The sequence below is a fragment of the Pagrus pagrus genome (genome assembly GCF_965226575.1).
Source record: "Pagrus pagrus genome assembly, chromosome: 1".
In the NCBI taxonomy this organism is placed as follows: Eukaryota; Metazoa; Chordata; class Actinopteri; order Spariformes; family Sparidae; genus Pagrus; species Pagrus pagrus.
In genome coordinates, this window is record NC_140185.1 from 17,883,657 (window position 1) to 17,898,581 (window position 14,925).

Genomic DNA, 14,925 nt, shown 5'->3' on the forward strand with positions numbered 1-14,925 from the left:
AGCGACTGCCTTGCTCAATCACTGCTTATCAAGATTTCCAATCTAGCATGACACATAAGGATTCCACAATGGTATGAGTGGCAACTTTGTCAATTTAAATTAATATTGAGTTCCTTATTGGACTATTCAACAACTCCCCATTTACATCTATTGCCAACATTCAGTACCAAAGCAACAAGTAAAGATGAGATGGTCAACCCTCCCTACGAAATGTCTACGGAGGAGCCCCGACAGTGCATTTCACCTTCATGTACAAAATATGGTATGTATCATGTTCAGACTTACAAAAAAGCACCTTGGAACCATACCCTAAACCCCAAAAAGAAGTCATTTTGAATTTACTGTGCAAATTATGCCCACTTTTTGCCATTTGCAGGTGATGTACTTTGACAAATTCCTCCAAGAGATTTAACCTGTTTGTCTTCAAATTTTGTCAGGGCAATTTTAACAGCTTGAGTTTTCGGCATCTTTGGCTTGGCCATGTTGGCACCGCTAATTTCGGTGTTTTACCATGAAACCAAAAGTTGCTGTAACTCCTCTCTAAAGGGTTGAATCTGCACCAAACTTAACAAATTTGGTAACAGTCCCGGGCTGGAAATGTCACCTTTTTGACTTTGATGTTGAGGTTCACAGGATGCCCCCTCAGATTTCGTCACAAAAACCTTAACATATTGCTTTTTTAGTGAAAATTGTGAGCTTTCATTTTTTGCCATGAAACATCCACTTATATTGTATAGAGATAAATATTTTAAAACATTGCATCTGGACATAAAAACTATAAACATTGAATATGTTCTGAAATCTTCAAATAAAGTAGTTTTTGTCTGGGAATAGTGTTGGGAATTTTTTTAAATAATGTGTCAAGTAGACAAATGTTGGACAGTTGATATTTCGGGTGTTCAAGTGAATGTTCAAACACGATATTGATTAATATATTTGAAGTATTGCAGGAACTTAAGTGAGAAAGACAAGCATCGAAAAAGACAGTTGATCAGACCTCTGCCCAGGTGTGCATCTGTCTGTATCGTTGACCCTAAGAAGTCTGAAAGATTTTTAGTACGAGATTAAGAGAAAGAATTGTTTGTCATTTGAGACTGAAACGCACCACAAAACTCCTCGGGTTGAAGCACAGATGAAATTCAATCAGAATAACTCAGTCTGGTTTTTGAAGACTATTGCAGTCCTTTCAAGATAAGCTGGCAACTCATGAAGGCCACACTTTGAAGCAGTTTGGCCCACAGGCTTTCATCTTTACCTGACTAGTGATTTATCATTGCCTCACAGACCAGAAAGCAGTACCCCTCCCTTAAGGTAACAAAGAAAACACACATAGAAACTTGCCACTGTAGGTTATATATATAGGTCTATATATATAGTGCTTAGGGGAGGGTAGTTGGAATTTTTTGACAGCATAGGGAAAGGCATGTTTTGTCCTTAAGATCCATATTTTATTTCAGCTTTTCTTTGCAAAGTTGTTGGTATTTTCCAAGCGTGTATTGCATTTATTCATATGCATACAATATAAGCATCAAGTTTGCATGAAGTGGAATATAAATAGAGGTTTTGCTTATCTTCACCCAGTGGCTTTGCTCTTTTCAAAACAGTGGTGCTTAGCCAAAACCCCTTACCGAATGGAAAAAAAGAGCACATGCAGGTATGGGTTACTTTAAGTTTCTTTTATTAACAGTGATTCAAGCAACTTTTAACAACAGTGATTCAAACCAAATACAAATGTATTTTACTTTAAAGTATTGTCTGTATAGCCACAGCTGCACAGATATACTGTAGCTTATGTTATGACTGCCACAGGAAGTCCCCCCTACAGTAGAATATATGAAAAGCAACACAGTTGCATTGGATGAAATATTGTGATCAACAAGTGTAGTATATTCCGTTGGCCTCACCAAACAATGAAAGCAGTTTAAAAATACAGTAGCATGCCCCCTAACATGACATTGCTTGATGCAAAGCTGTTCTCAGAGATTAAGAAAAAATACACACAGTGTTGTTGATGAAGGTTCTCAGTCATCCAGGTCATGGTAAATCGAGGTGCTGTATCGTAGGCAACTGGACTTGTTTCAGTTTCTTGAAGACGTTTCACCTCTCATCCAAGAGGCTTCTTCAGTTCAAACTAACTGGGTTAGATTTTACATGTGTATGTGACGTTCCCTTCAGTGGACATCAGTTAGAGAGGAGTTAGTTAGAACTGAAGAAGCCTCTTGGATGAGAAGTGAAACGTCTTCAAGAAACTACTGTAAGTCCAGTTGCCTACGATAAAGCACCCAGATACACACAGTGTTTGTAAATAAAAAAATTGGATGTTTTTTGAGTACCCTTGAGGCGGATCAGTGAAAGTCACTCATCAACACACTATATCTGATGCTCATGTAGGAGATACACTGTATTAAAGGCAATGTATTAATCACTGAAGATTAATAAAACACTCGTTAATGGGGCACCACCTCCGATGTTTTGTCTATTTGAATAATCCGGAGGTAATTAATCAAATCCGACTAAACAAGGTTAACTTGTATCAATTTAAATCAATTTAGTTAGTCTCATAGCTGAATTAGTGACTTCTTTATACAGTTTCCTCGTTTCTCCACATCAAAGCAAGTAAGCACAGACAACGACGTACGGTTAAATATGTTTATTTACTAAATAAATCAAGGTGAATAAATGAAATGATGATTCAGACAACAATAAAACAAACAGAAATGTGAAGACTATATGGTTAAAGTGACAGGATTATTTAAGGTGGATGAGCGATGGTAAAGTCGTGAGTCTGGGCAGCATTCAAAAGTTACGAGAGTAATTTTGATACTAACGAGACCCTAACCGGACTTGTCTTGTGAAAAGATTATTATGAATTAGGAATTAAAAGAACACCAACTCATGAACGTTTAGTGAAACGTGTGCAAGATGCTTAGCCTACTTTGTCTGAAGAGTGGAGAAGCCTTTCGCTTCGATCTTTCTGCCGGATTTCGTCTGAGGGATTGCTGGCTCGCGGTAGCTGCGGGTCCCGAAGAATGAGGGAAGATGCGGTCGATCCGACTTCACAGCAGGCGGCTCTCTCTCGTCCAGGTGTCGGAGAGAGATCAGCTGGTCCAGCGCTCAGCAGAGGATGGTCCGGTTCGCTGCCCAGCGGGATGGTACCGCTCGTGAGCGTAGAGGGCAGAGTAACTTCAGCTTGGCACAAAGTCCTTGAAACAGGCAGTGACACTGCGCGTTTTGCTTGGCGTTTTAGTCTTAAAAAAGACTGTTGTTTATCTTCACACTCTGAGTGGTGACTTTTAACTCTAATTCAACTGATATTTAACTTTCCTGACGAGGATAACGAAAGGATGACGCTGGCCTGGCGTTTCCTCAGTTGTTTCTCAATACAAGAATAATTAAACTGAATTCTGTTCCACTGAATAAAATAGTGATACTTAACAAAAATAGCAAGGACGGAACTTACTTCTATTAACGTCTAACAAAAATAAAAGCTCTTAAAGATTATCGCACGTGGTCGATTGTACGGAGATTTTTATACCTAGGAGCTTGTTACAAAAAGAAGCAAAGTAAAGTGTTGAAAAATTTAGCAAAGAAGAGAAAAGAGAACGAGAGGAGAGAGCGAGGGAGTTCTGTCCCTTGGCTTTAGTAGTCCCGGCTTGCAGGCGGACCAAAAGGGGCGTACCGACCACACTCCTAGTGTGGATGTTTTAATTCCACACCTTTAAACTTGATTAATTCCAACTATCAAGTTAACGCTTCGAAATCGCGCTTAGCCTTTCTCAGAACTTTACCATGGCAAAAGTAGATGGACTTTTGTGAAACAATAAGACAATATGATCTGATTAAAATCATTGAACACTTAAATGAAATCAACACTGGATCAGAACATAAGAATACACTTGAAAACAACGTAGGACTGATGAAACTGGTCGCTTATACATGTTCCTTCTAGTGTTAGCTTAAGGCTTGTGAAGAAAAACATTTTACAGACTTTTAAATTGTAGTTTATAAACACGTTAGAAAACTAAAAAGATCTCCGACAGTCTAATCCAGTTAACCATAACTTACCACTAGATGGCACTGTGACTCCACCAAACACCAGACACCAGTGAGCATTAAGCAGGATCTCAGTCCATGTTCATCACAGAAACTTAGGAATTGGTTCAGTTTGATGAGCTTATTTTACTGGATTTCAAATTGTAAGAATTAAACAGGTGAGACTCTGATTTAATTGTTAATTAGAAATGCTTCTGAAGTCTAGAGGAAACTCTGACCATTTGTTTGGAATGTACCAGATAACACTGAACCAGATGTGTCGTTAATCTCTTCAAAGAGAGGAGGTAGAGAAAGGGGGGGTTTTCCACCGTCCTTTTCTCTAGTGTGTGTATTGGAAAGTAGGGAGAAGAAGAACACGTTTGAGGGACAGATAGCACGATCGGTCCATCAGACGTGTTACCTAATTACAATTATAAAGACATTATATCACAAACAATTTTATCACAAACAATCCCGGTTCCTTTGGTTAAGGTTTTAAAGGAGAAGTAGCTTCATATGTTTCCTTCGTTTGACCTGTGTGAAAGGAATGTTCCTGTTTGTTAGGTCAAAAAAAAAAACAGTTCGTACAGGGGTTACCATCGTAAATTAATTCAAACTGATTCCCTCTGGTGGTTTTATGACGAGAGAGTGTTGTTCTCCCTCCTAAGAGATGACACGGGGAGACATCCCGGCGTCTCCATCTTGATAACGTCCTCACACAGATGGAAAGTGTTAATAATGAAAAAACAGGGCCTCAGCAGGTCACAGGTCCACATGAGATCGTAGGCATGTTTCCCTACACTCATATCTTGTAAAGTTATTCTGTAAAGAAAGGGATAAAAGGATTGTAAAAGCTTTTTGCGAAGTGATAAATATTTGACTTGAAATCGATGAGGCAAGTATGGAGACGTAGTTTGACACTGAAGGAAGACAGGGGAACATTTCAAAGATGGAGAATAACAGTCTGAACATGTGTATCGCTGTCAAATAGTAAATAAACATCACATACACATGTGAAATCTAACCCAGTGAATACGACTGAAGGCAAAGATGAAAGTGAAGAGGAAGAGGTCAAGTCAAACCTTTGAATCAGTCTTTAAATCTTTGCCCTAACCTCTAATCTCTCATCATGCAATATAGTAAGTAACAAACCATTTCCCTTCAATCTCTTTGATACAGACAGAGAGAGAGAGAGATCAAAGGGAATGGCAAAAAAAATATAAAAGGACATGTGTATCAAAAAAATCATAAAGGATATCTGCAGAAAGCATGTTTCTCAAAAAGTTATGTGGTTTCCCTCAAATTCAAACACAAAACACAGATTCTAGAAAGAAACATATGGAAGCAAATTCCTCTAACGTCTGAAAAAAAAATTGTAGTTTGAACCAAAAGATAAGGTTCTGTCAGTGATTTAAATAATGATTTATGTTGAGCACTTATGGCATTGTGGGATTTGCCTTTGTTGTTACTCTATTATGAGAATATCTTAGAGATATTTAGAGCTTTTTCATTGTTTAAGTCACACATAGACTACTGCATTTACTGATGGACTCTAACTGTAACTGATTCTGGTAGCTGGTTGCGGTCCAAATACATGAGCCAATACCCCGGGATCTAAGAGTGGATTTTTTTAAAAACCCTTTCAGGAGCTAACCGTGGACTCCAATATTAATATTTTTTCTTTCACAGTTTGTAGCACATTTCTGTTTGGTCCACAAGCTCTGTACAAAATACATGTAGGCCACATGGGGATTCATGTGTGTGCTCTCTTTTATCTTTCCTATCTACAGACTGACTAAACTTGGATAGACATTTTGACCACTTAGGTGGTTGGATGTTGAAAGCAAAAAGGCTCAGATACTGACTGAAAAATGTGGCATTTTCATTTCTTCTCTTGTATTTCAACCAGGGTTGAACACTGGTCAGAAGCTGCCAGACTTAAAACGGCTGTACCGTCAGACTGCAACCTGCAAGTGTTGTTGTCACCATGAGGCTGCTATGAAGTCACTGCACCCAGACAATGTTTGCCAAGAAAGTGTTACAGCCCACAACCCTCAGTAAACTCTGTAGTTACCCTAGCGTCACTTCTTGAAGCGCGCCTCTAGTGTGGTGGTGTAAACAGCGAGAAAAGTCCAAGTTGGACGGGGTTGGTTATAGGGGTCATACACTGGACTTTCCAGTTTCCCGTTTGTCTCCTGTTTCTGACCAAGAGTCAAACGTTAAGTGTTTTTAAGCTATGTTGCATTTAAGTTAACGCATGTATCTTACATTTTGTAAGTGACATACTGATGTCACTAATGTTACATTTCTTGGTAGATACATGAGTTACATAAGTTATAAGACTGAATGTGGTTATTTTAAACCAAAGTATTATCTTCTCCTAAACCTAACCTTGCACATTTTCTGTGCCTCAACATAACCAAATAACACATTTATAACAGTCCAAAAGTCAATAATATGTATAGCAAGCTTTATTTTGAAGGTTTAACCAGATGTTGCATTTAGCTTTTTATTGCTAATTTGACTTATTTTTTCATTTTTCTTATTTTTAATTTGGCAGAGCACAGTGACATGCACATGCAAAACTGACGCTAGATGGGTAGGTAGGGCGTCATAGTCTAAAGCTTAATGTCACTGCCCTTATTTGGAAAGTTGTGAGAATGTATTATTGAGAAATATCTTTATTTATTTCCTTATCTTTTAATAGTCTTTGCTTCCCTAATTAAATAACTTATTTCGGAATTATTTCTACCTTTCATTCTGAATGTTAGATGTCCAGTGGCTTTTGCTTTAACTTTAACTTTACAAAAAACTTGCACTCAGTTTAGCAATCTGTATGCACAAATAATTATGTAGCGTTGCGGGGTAGCTGGGTAGCTAACGGAAGAACGGGAGGAGACAAGATCAAGTTGCTAGCTCAACTGAGCCCAGATTTATTCCCTCGCCGAAGCACAGCTAACCCGAGGTTGAGGTGTCCCCAGGAAAACAACAAAAACAGCGTGGCTAACCCTCTCAACTCAGGAACTCTTTTCTCTCTGTTGCTCACACACTTTTTCTTCTGTCACCCTCCAACCAACTCTCTGTCGTAACACTGTCGTAAAACACACATTATATCCCTCCCTTCCCAGAAAACATATGTCGGCCCCTCCCCACTACGGTGGACACCCCCCTCAATTTAACACACTGTAATACTACACATAACATCAGTAAATCACCCAGCGTTACAATTATCTTGACTGCTAAACTCAGTGCATGGTTTATTAATCCACGTGCTTGGTTTAGCCATTCCTCTATAGATTTCTACACCAATATTTCCTCCCACCATGGAGATCTGATGGAGCATCATTCCATGATCAAATGCTAAATTTCAAAAAGCAGAATTGATTTAAAACACACTAAATTTCTTGGCACGCACACACACACACACACACACACACACACACACACACACACACACACACACACACACACACACACACACACACACACACACACACAGTACTCAAATTTCAAATTACATTAACCTCCCTAAATCCTCGCTCTTGTGTTTTCTCTCTTTCTCATCTCTTGTGTTTGGGGAGGGCATTCGTCTGCATTCTCCCTCTTCCCTCCTCCTCCTCCTTGTCTTCTAATTAATATCCAATAAACTCCATGATGACTTTGAATGGTCATTCAGTGGTTGTAACCCCCTCATTTAAATGCCACTAAGTGCAATCATTTTTCTCAAGAGTGATATACTACCCAAAATCAAAACATTAATTAAAAAGCCATTTTCTCAGTCCTCACCAGGATGACATTTTCCCTCACCCGTTTGTTGATTGCTCTGCTTGGCAGAGCAGTGGCTGCAGCTGCTCTACTACCATGTAGCTCAACTGAGTTGGTGAAGAGCTGAGGAAAAGACACAAAGGAGACAGTGGGAGGAAAACAAAAAAGAGATGAAGAGGGCTAAAAGCTACGTGTGCATGGGTGTGTGTGTGTGTGTGCAGAACACTGGTATCCAGGTAATCACATACTGAGCCTGTGTGGAATGTGACTGCCCACTAGTGTTGGAGATGAAAATATTTGAGGAAAGGAAGGTACAGAGCCCTGCAGCATCAGGTATCGATAGTAAACACATCACAAACACACCTTAGAACATATCTTGAATTAACTGAAAGCTACAGGAAAACATAAACACATGCACTCACTTAAGTACTGTATGTAAACGTATGTTGACATTGAAGGAAAAGTGACAAGGTTAATGAAGAGGATGAATATGTGCATTATTGATGAATTAATTTACATAGTTTAAATACACATTCCCCCATATGTCTTCCTGTTCAAAGTGCATTATCTGCAGAATTCAGCGGTGCACATACCATCATTCAAAAAAAAGTTCCACACACACTAAAGGAGAAATTAATTAAACCTTCACTTGCTTTTGGTCGTAACATTTTCCGAGGCAGGTATGGAAAACAGGCTAAATTTGGCCTTTCACTCTGCAGTTCTCATCAATTCCTCTGCCTATTCTCTCTCTCTCTCTCTTTCTCTCTCTCTCTCCCAAAAATACAAATGTGTCTCTGGGTTTTCATGGGATGATTATTTCCATTTCACTATGGAAGTGCATTCACTCACCATTATAAGGAGAAAATGGCAACGTAAGCCGGCAAGTTCTGATAAACACATGAATACATGAATATATGAGTGGGGGCCGCAGTGAGCAAATGTGTTGTTGAGTGGAGAGGTTTGGGCCTGAGCTGTTTACACTGTAGAGAGCAGTAGTGGAGAGCTGCCCTTTTATGGTTTCTGCTCAAAACTGTGCGTCTAGACCAAGACTCTCTCCCAGTGGATGCCATTACACCTCTCTTCTTCCCAACCTTTGTTTGTATCTACACATTTTATGAAATAAAGATGGAAATCTCCTCATTGAGGCAAAAAGCAATCAATATGATAATTTGTGCATTTTCCATTCACCTGCAAGTACAGCAGCAGTGCACTGTGTTTATGTTCCCCACAAGAGTAATTCATTTTAATGTGTCCACTGAAAATATCTCCCATTGTTTCTCCATTCTGACTGACATAGGACAACACAGACATCCTTTTATTATTTTGAGCTGTATTGAATTTCAGTGCCCAGTGTGTTCCAGACTGTATTTGTAATAGGCTTTGTTATAGGGGTGCACATTTGCCTTGTCAATCTGGCTGCACATTGTAAAACAGCCGCATTTTTTAAAGAAAAAAAAACATCACGATGATTTATACCCTCTCATAAAAGCACAGTAAAACCGACAAGGTTAGTCAAGGGCATTCAGCCTTCCTGCCTGGCTCACTGTTTGAGGTGAGAACACTCCTGTCCCTTAACACGCGCACACACACATACACGCACACACACACTCCCACTACCTCCTTCATATCACATTTTACAAATATCCCATGATGCAAAGACTCTATGACCCTGATGTGCAACGTGTTGGTGTGTGTGAGAGTGTTGGCAGGTGGGGGTTGGTGGTGTGTGGAATCCATTTACTGTCCCACCGTGTGAGTGCGTTCTAATGCAGTATGTGGGTGCACATACAAGCATTACATGCATGTACACACATGTCTATCCTGAAACTTCAGAGGACATTTTTAGGATAAAGAGTATAACGCAAAGCATTGAAACATGCTCTGCCCATATTTGCACGTCAACTCTGCAGTGGAAGTGCCTCCTGGTGACTATGATGTATTACATGTCACTGGGATTCATCCCGGCAGAATACTAATGCAAGCATCTGTGAAAATTGCAGCAGTATTTGTGTGCTGGTGAAGTTTTGAGAAAAAAACGAGAGGTTTCCTTGTGTATTTTACTTGAGTGATTTAGGTTTCATGCTATCTGAGAAGTTAGATTGCTCAGGTCACATTCATCTCACCTTGCTCAGGGGTAAGTAAGGTGATTGTGAGAGTGAAGCTGGGGTTTAGGGTTTTATGGATGCGAAAGACTGAAGAAGGCTACAAAATAACAGTGATAGGCCTACAAAGGCTCAAATTCGATGTTAAAAGGGAGCCTATGGTTCTGTTCAGCCTGTAATTTATTCCTTCTACGCTGTGAGCGGCCTCAGAAGGACACTGAGAGGATTTGTGGTGATGGGAGGTCTTAAACTCCGTCTGACCCTCAAACTCACCTGAGAAGGCTCATTGAGTGTTTTTACATTAGATATGCAACTGTTGATGGTGGTGGGGAATTAATCATGGTGGAGCAATGAAAAGTGGTGGGAGTATGGTGAAGGATAAGGGAGGACTGAGATCTGCCAATCCAGTGATTTACTGTGCATGTTACTGTAGATGATGTCAGAACAAGGCAGTATTTACAGTCATCACGAGCATACCTTATTGAGGGCTGCCATCAGCTGAGTGGCCATTAGAGGACTTACAGAGGCCATTCACATTGTAATGTTAAACAATGGGAGCTATTCATCATTCAAGAATGGGAGACAAAATCAATAGTGAACATTTCTAAAAATGTCTGTTTTTGACAAAAACATACCATCGTACACATCAAATCTACCCCAAAAAAAGAAATAGAACCGCTGAAAAGTCAATATGCAAAACAGAGCTGTTTGGTTTAAATCGGATCTGTTCCTGATCACTGTTTAAAATACGATAAAATAAGCTTCCAGATGAAATGAGATCCTTAATTAAACGCCTCTACAGATGTGAAATGCCTCTACAGATGCTAATCTTCATCAAAAAATCAACACCACTGCATATCGTGTAATATCCAAATGACTTTAATTTATAAAAGTATGCAACATCAACCATACTTGTATGGATCAAACAAAATAGTAAATTAGCAACTTATTTCAAGTTCTCCAAGCTTAAGTTAAGTAAAAACATTTGTAATTGCAGACCACAACAAGCTATATACAGGCCATCTAATGGACTGTAGACAGAACACAAGACAATCAAGGAACCATCCGACAACACAACACAACACAAGAGAAAATTTAGTTTGACGCTTAAAACTGATGAATACAGTACATTGATCATTTGTCAGTGATGTTCAGAAATTACATTACAATGTTTATTCGGATTGCATGATTCTAGTATTATTGCAGTTATTACGTTCTAAAAAAAAAATCACATTATTATGCAATCCTGCAAATCCATCTTGCACGGCTTCAAGCTTTGTGCTTTTGGGCGAACACACAGTTTGATTAACCAACTGCCAGCTTGTGAACATCTGACCTCTTTCAGGTCACATCACCGTAAACGTTCAAGGACCCACGGGGACATTTGCAGCAATTTTTGTGGCGACCAAAGTCGGCTATTTTTCAGGGGAATTCGGACCATCTCCATCTGTGGCGACCAAAACTGATATTTTAAGCCAAACCGTGCCTTTTTTTCCGAACCCTAACCTAAAGTGCGTTTTTTTTTTGTTTAAACCCAACTAGAGCGTGAGCGCAGCATTGTGACAAGAGAAATGGAAAATTAAACCTAAACAAACTTGAAGTTGGAACATAAAGAAATGTGGTTTTGCAGAAACATACTTAACTGGCAATTCGGTTGCATTCCTTACCTCCTTTTTGATTACTTTAATGTATCATCTTGCTCATGTTCAGTTCTGAACAGTTGAGAATTATTTTTGTCACAGAGGAGAAATGCTTTGACAATAATGATTTGAATGCTGGCCTCTGCTTGGTACTTTTGATATGTTATTAATCAGTCATTAGGCAGCTACCTAAAGCCGGCATTGTTGTTATGACGAAAAACAACTATGAAAGGGCAAACTGATATAATTGGTTGGATTTGTTCACCGTAAAAAATTCAAGCAATTTATTCCATGAGAGGACGAAAAAGGGAAGTTTATATTCAGAGCATATTTTAGCCAAGACTCAATATGAAAAACTGGGCTTGGCAAACAAAATTTAGTGAAGGACACAGTGGCTTCATTTTGGTATTTTGCGGAGCCCAGCACCAGTTTTTCGAAATGTATTGTGAGTTGACAGTGATACTATCCTTGTAACTGACATGCTTTACCATTATAGCTGCAGCTTCGTGCAAATGTGTGATGTTAAACAGCTTGTTGGTAATGCATAATTAACGTATCACCCTTCTTCTCTTTTTCCCACTCCTCTCACACTCCTACCATCCTGGCATTTAGGCTTATATAACTGGTATATTTTATAACAGGTATTTAATGTTTTGTGTGTTTCCAGATGCTTTGCAATACAGCACACACACTATACCCACCACATACTGTTTGTATGATTATAAGAAAACAAATTAAATTCTATATCAGGTTTCCTGTAGCTGCAACCCTTCAAAAGGAATTTCAAAGAGGACTGTGGGTGTCACTCAGGAGAGGAGTTAGCCATCAGTAGTGATGTGGCTTTAGAGTAATCAGTGTGGATTAGAATTTGTTAATTGAACCGGCTCAGATGTCGTCTTTACAGTCTAATTCAGGTCAGATTGCAACCTGCCTCCCTTCTGGGCTCCAGGGCATCTGTGGGTAATCAATGCCATGACCTCGGAGAAATGAGCCGGTCTTTGCAGCAGTTGGCATATACCAAACTGTAGCTTGTATTTTGAAACACACATGGCATGTGTGCAACTCACATTATCAATTAAAAGGAATGGTAGGGCAGGTAAGATACAAAACAAGGCCTATTTTTTCTATAATAACAGCAGTTATATTAACATTTTTATCAATGCAAATTTCCATTAAATTAAATGCAAACATATAGATTATAACAGAAATTACCTTGCAGCAGAAATAAAGTGCAACATTCCAAAAGTGTGCTGTTTTAAATCTATTTTACAACATAGAGTTTAGAAGCAAACACAATTTGATTAAATGTTTATAATAAGATTCATTGCTGCAACCCATAATATGCTACAATTTCCATAAAAGGGATGGTAAATCAGTAGAGCCAGCAGGAACCATGGTGGACTGGTGTACGTGTGGGCTGGTTGAATGTGTCAAGAGCTAACAGTCTTATAAAGTGACCATCTCAGTGCTTGAATTGACTGTGACTCTAAGGTAATAATGGCCCTATTTGCCTTTTCTCAGTTAGTCTAGAGGTAATGTACATTAATATTAATAGACAAACCTATAGCTAAACCTCATTAGCACCACACCTCTTGAAGTAAAATTTTCAATTTTCAGGTCTGCAGCCAGTGTGGATGATGATGGGGATCTAAAGCCCAGCCAGTTCTCCCCAAACATTATCTTACACCTTACGATATGAGGTGGGGGAAGACCACTGACCCCTTTTCTTTGAGCCTTCCTTGAGTGGTCCTGAAAACAGGAAATTTGTCCTGAGGGTGGCACTTGATTAATGGCAGTGGCATCATTAAAATTTGAAGGGCTCCCCTTCTCCCCTTTGGAGCATGAATGTCCTCTGAACTGTTATGGCATTTTACCTATATCTGCTTGTTAGATTATAAGACGTGTGGAAAGCTGACATTTTGGCCCACAGGGAAAGCTCACTGAGGGTTCAAAATGGAAAGGGTTAATTTTTTTCATTGTCATTTAGCAGAGAATTCCACTGAGTGGTACCGTCTGTCGGGATGTTTGTCCTTTCTTCAGCAGCCAATCATTTACATTACCTGGGTCTCGAATATGCCGCTCTACAGTCGGCTTGTATGAGCATGTGGGTTGAAGGCATCTGCACACGGTTTTCTATGAAGCATGAATGAATTTGGATTGTTCAACCATTGGACCACAATTCCAACTAGCTTCTGAGAAACAAGTTTCTTAAAGCATTGTGGTGTCATGCTCTCTGTGTATTTTTATCAACCCAATCGCCAGAGTAAATATTAGCTAAGTAAGTTTCTGCAAAACCTGCTCAGGTTAAGCAAAAAACACTTGGTTAGGATAAGGAAAACGTAATCTCTGGCTTAAAATATCTGTTTTGGTTGTCAGTACCATGGCTGGAGTTGGACCAAAACTGGCTATTTTTAACAGAAAGGCTTCTGTTAAAAATAGCCAGTTTTGGTCGCTAATTAGATGGCTGGAGATGGTCCAGCCTCCAGTGAAAAACACCTGTTTTAGGTCGCCACAATCTTGTAGATGGTCTGTCTTTCCTTTGAAAATAGTCAGTTTCGGTCGTCACAAAAAGTCTGAAGATGGTCCGAAATGTCCCCACAGACTTGATCTGCGGTCGCCTGTTTGGCAGCCGTATAGCTCTTAATAATGCCATTTCCAGCTCCACCTCAACTGCCAGCACTATTATTCGATAACGCACCCCTTCCTTATAGTTCAATGGAAACACATTTATCTCATCAAGTTTTATGTTTTGTTTTGTTTTTTACTGTTTTACTCTGCAATGAAATTATAGTGAAAGCAAACTACAGGAGACATCCCATGTGCTATAACCCCCTTCTATTATGGAAATAACATAAAGTAGTAGAAGGCTCAAATTCACATCAATGAAAACAACTCCAACATTTCAGGCAGGACAGTGGAGAAGTGACCCCCTGGCAAGGTGACATTCTGACTTTTACCCTCCCTCGATAGTCCAGGATGAGGAGGGAGCGGGACACAACAAGCCTTTCAGCCACAGCCAAGGTTTTGATGTCCTGAGCCAAACACTGCTGCTTACTAAAGATAGAAGGCTCTTATCAATTAGTGGCTGAAGACACCCCACTCTCAGCACCTTGGTCAGATAATTCGCCCTTGTGCCGGGCGATTGGATTCCCACCTCCCTATTTGTCTGCCCCTCCTACTGTCCTTCACGGTTTGGCATAAACACCATGCTGTCTCTCTCCCAGCCCCTCTTTGATATAAGAGGTAACCTTAAAAGTACAGTGCACGGACAAACAAGACATACAGTTGTTAGCGGAAGATGAACATCTAGGTAAAATACATGTTCTTAGGCCAATATGTGGAACATCCTTGTGAAGTTAAATAGACATGAGTATGAGTAGTTGTTT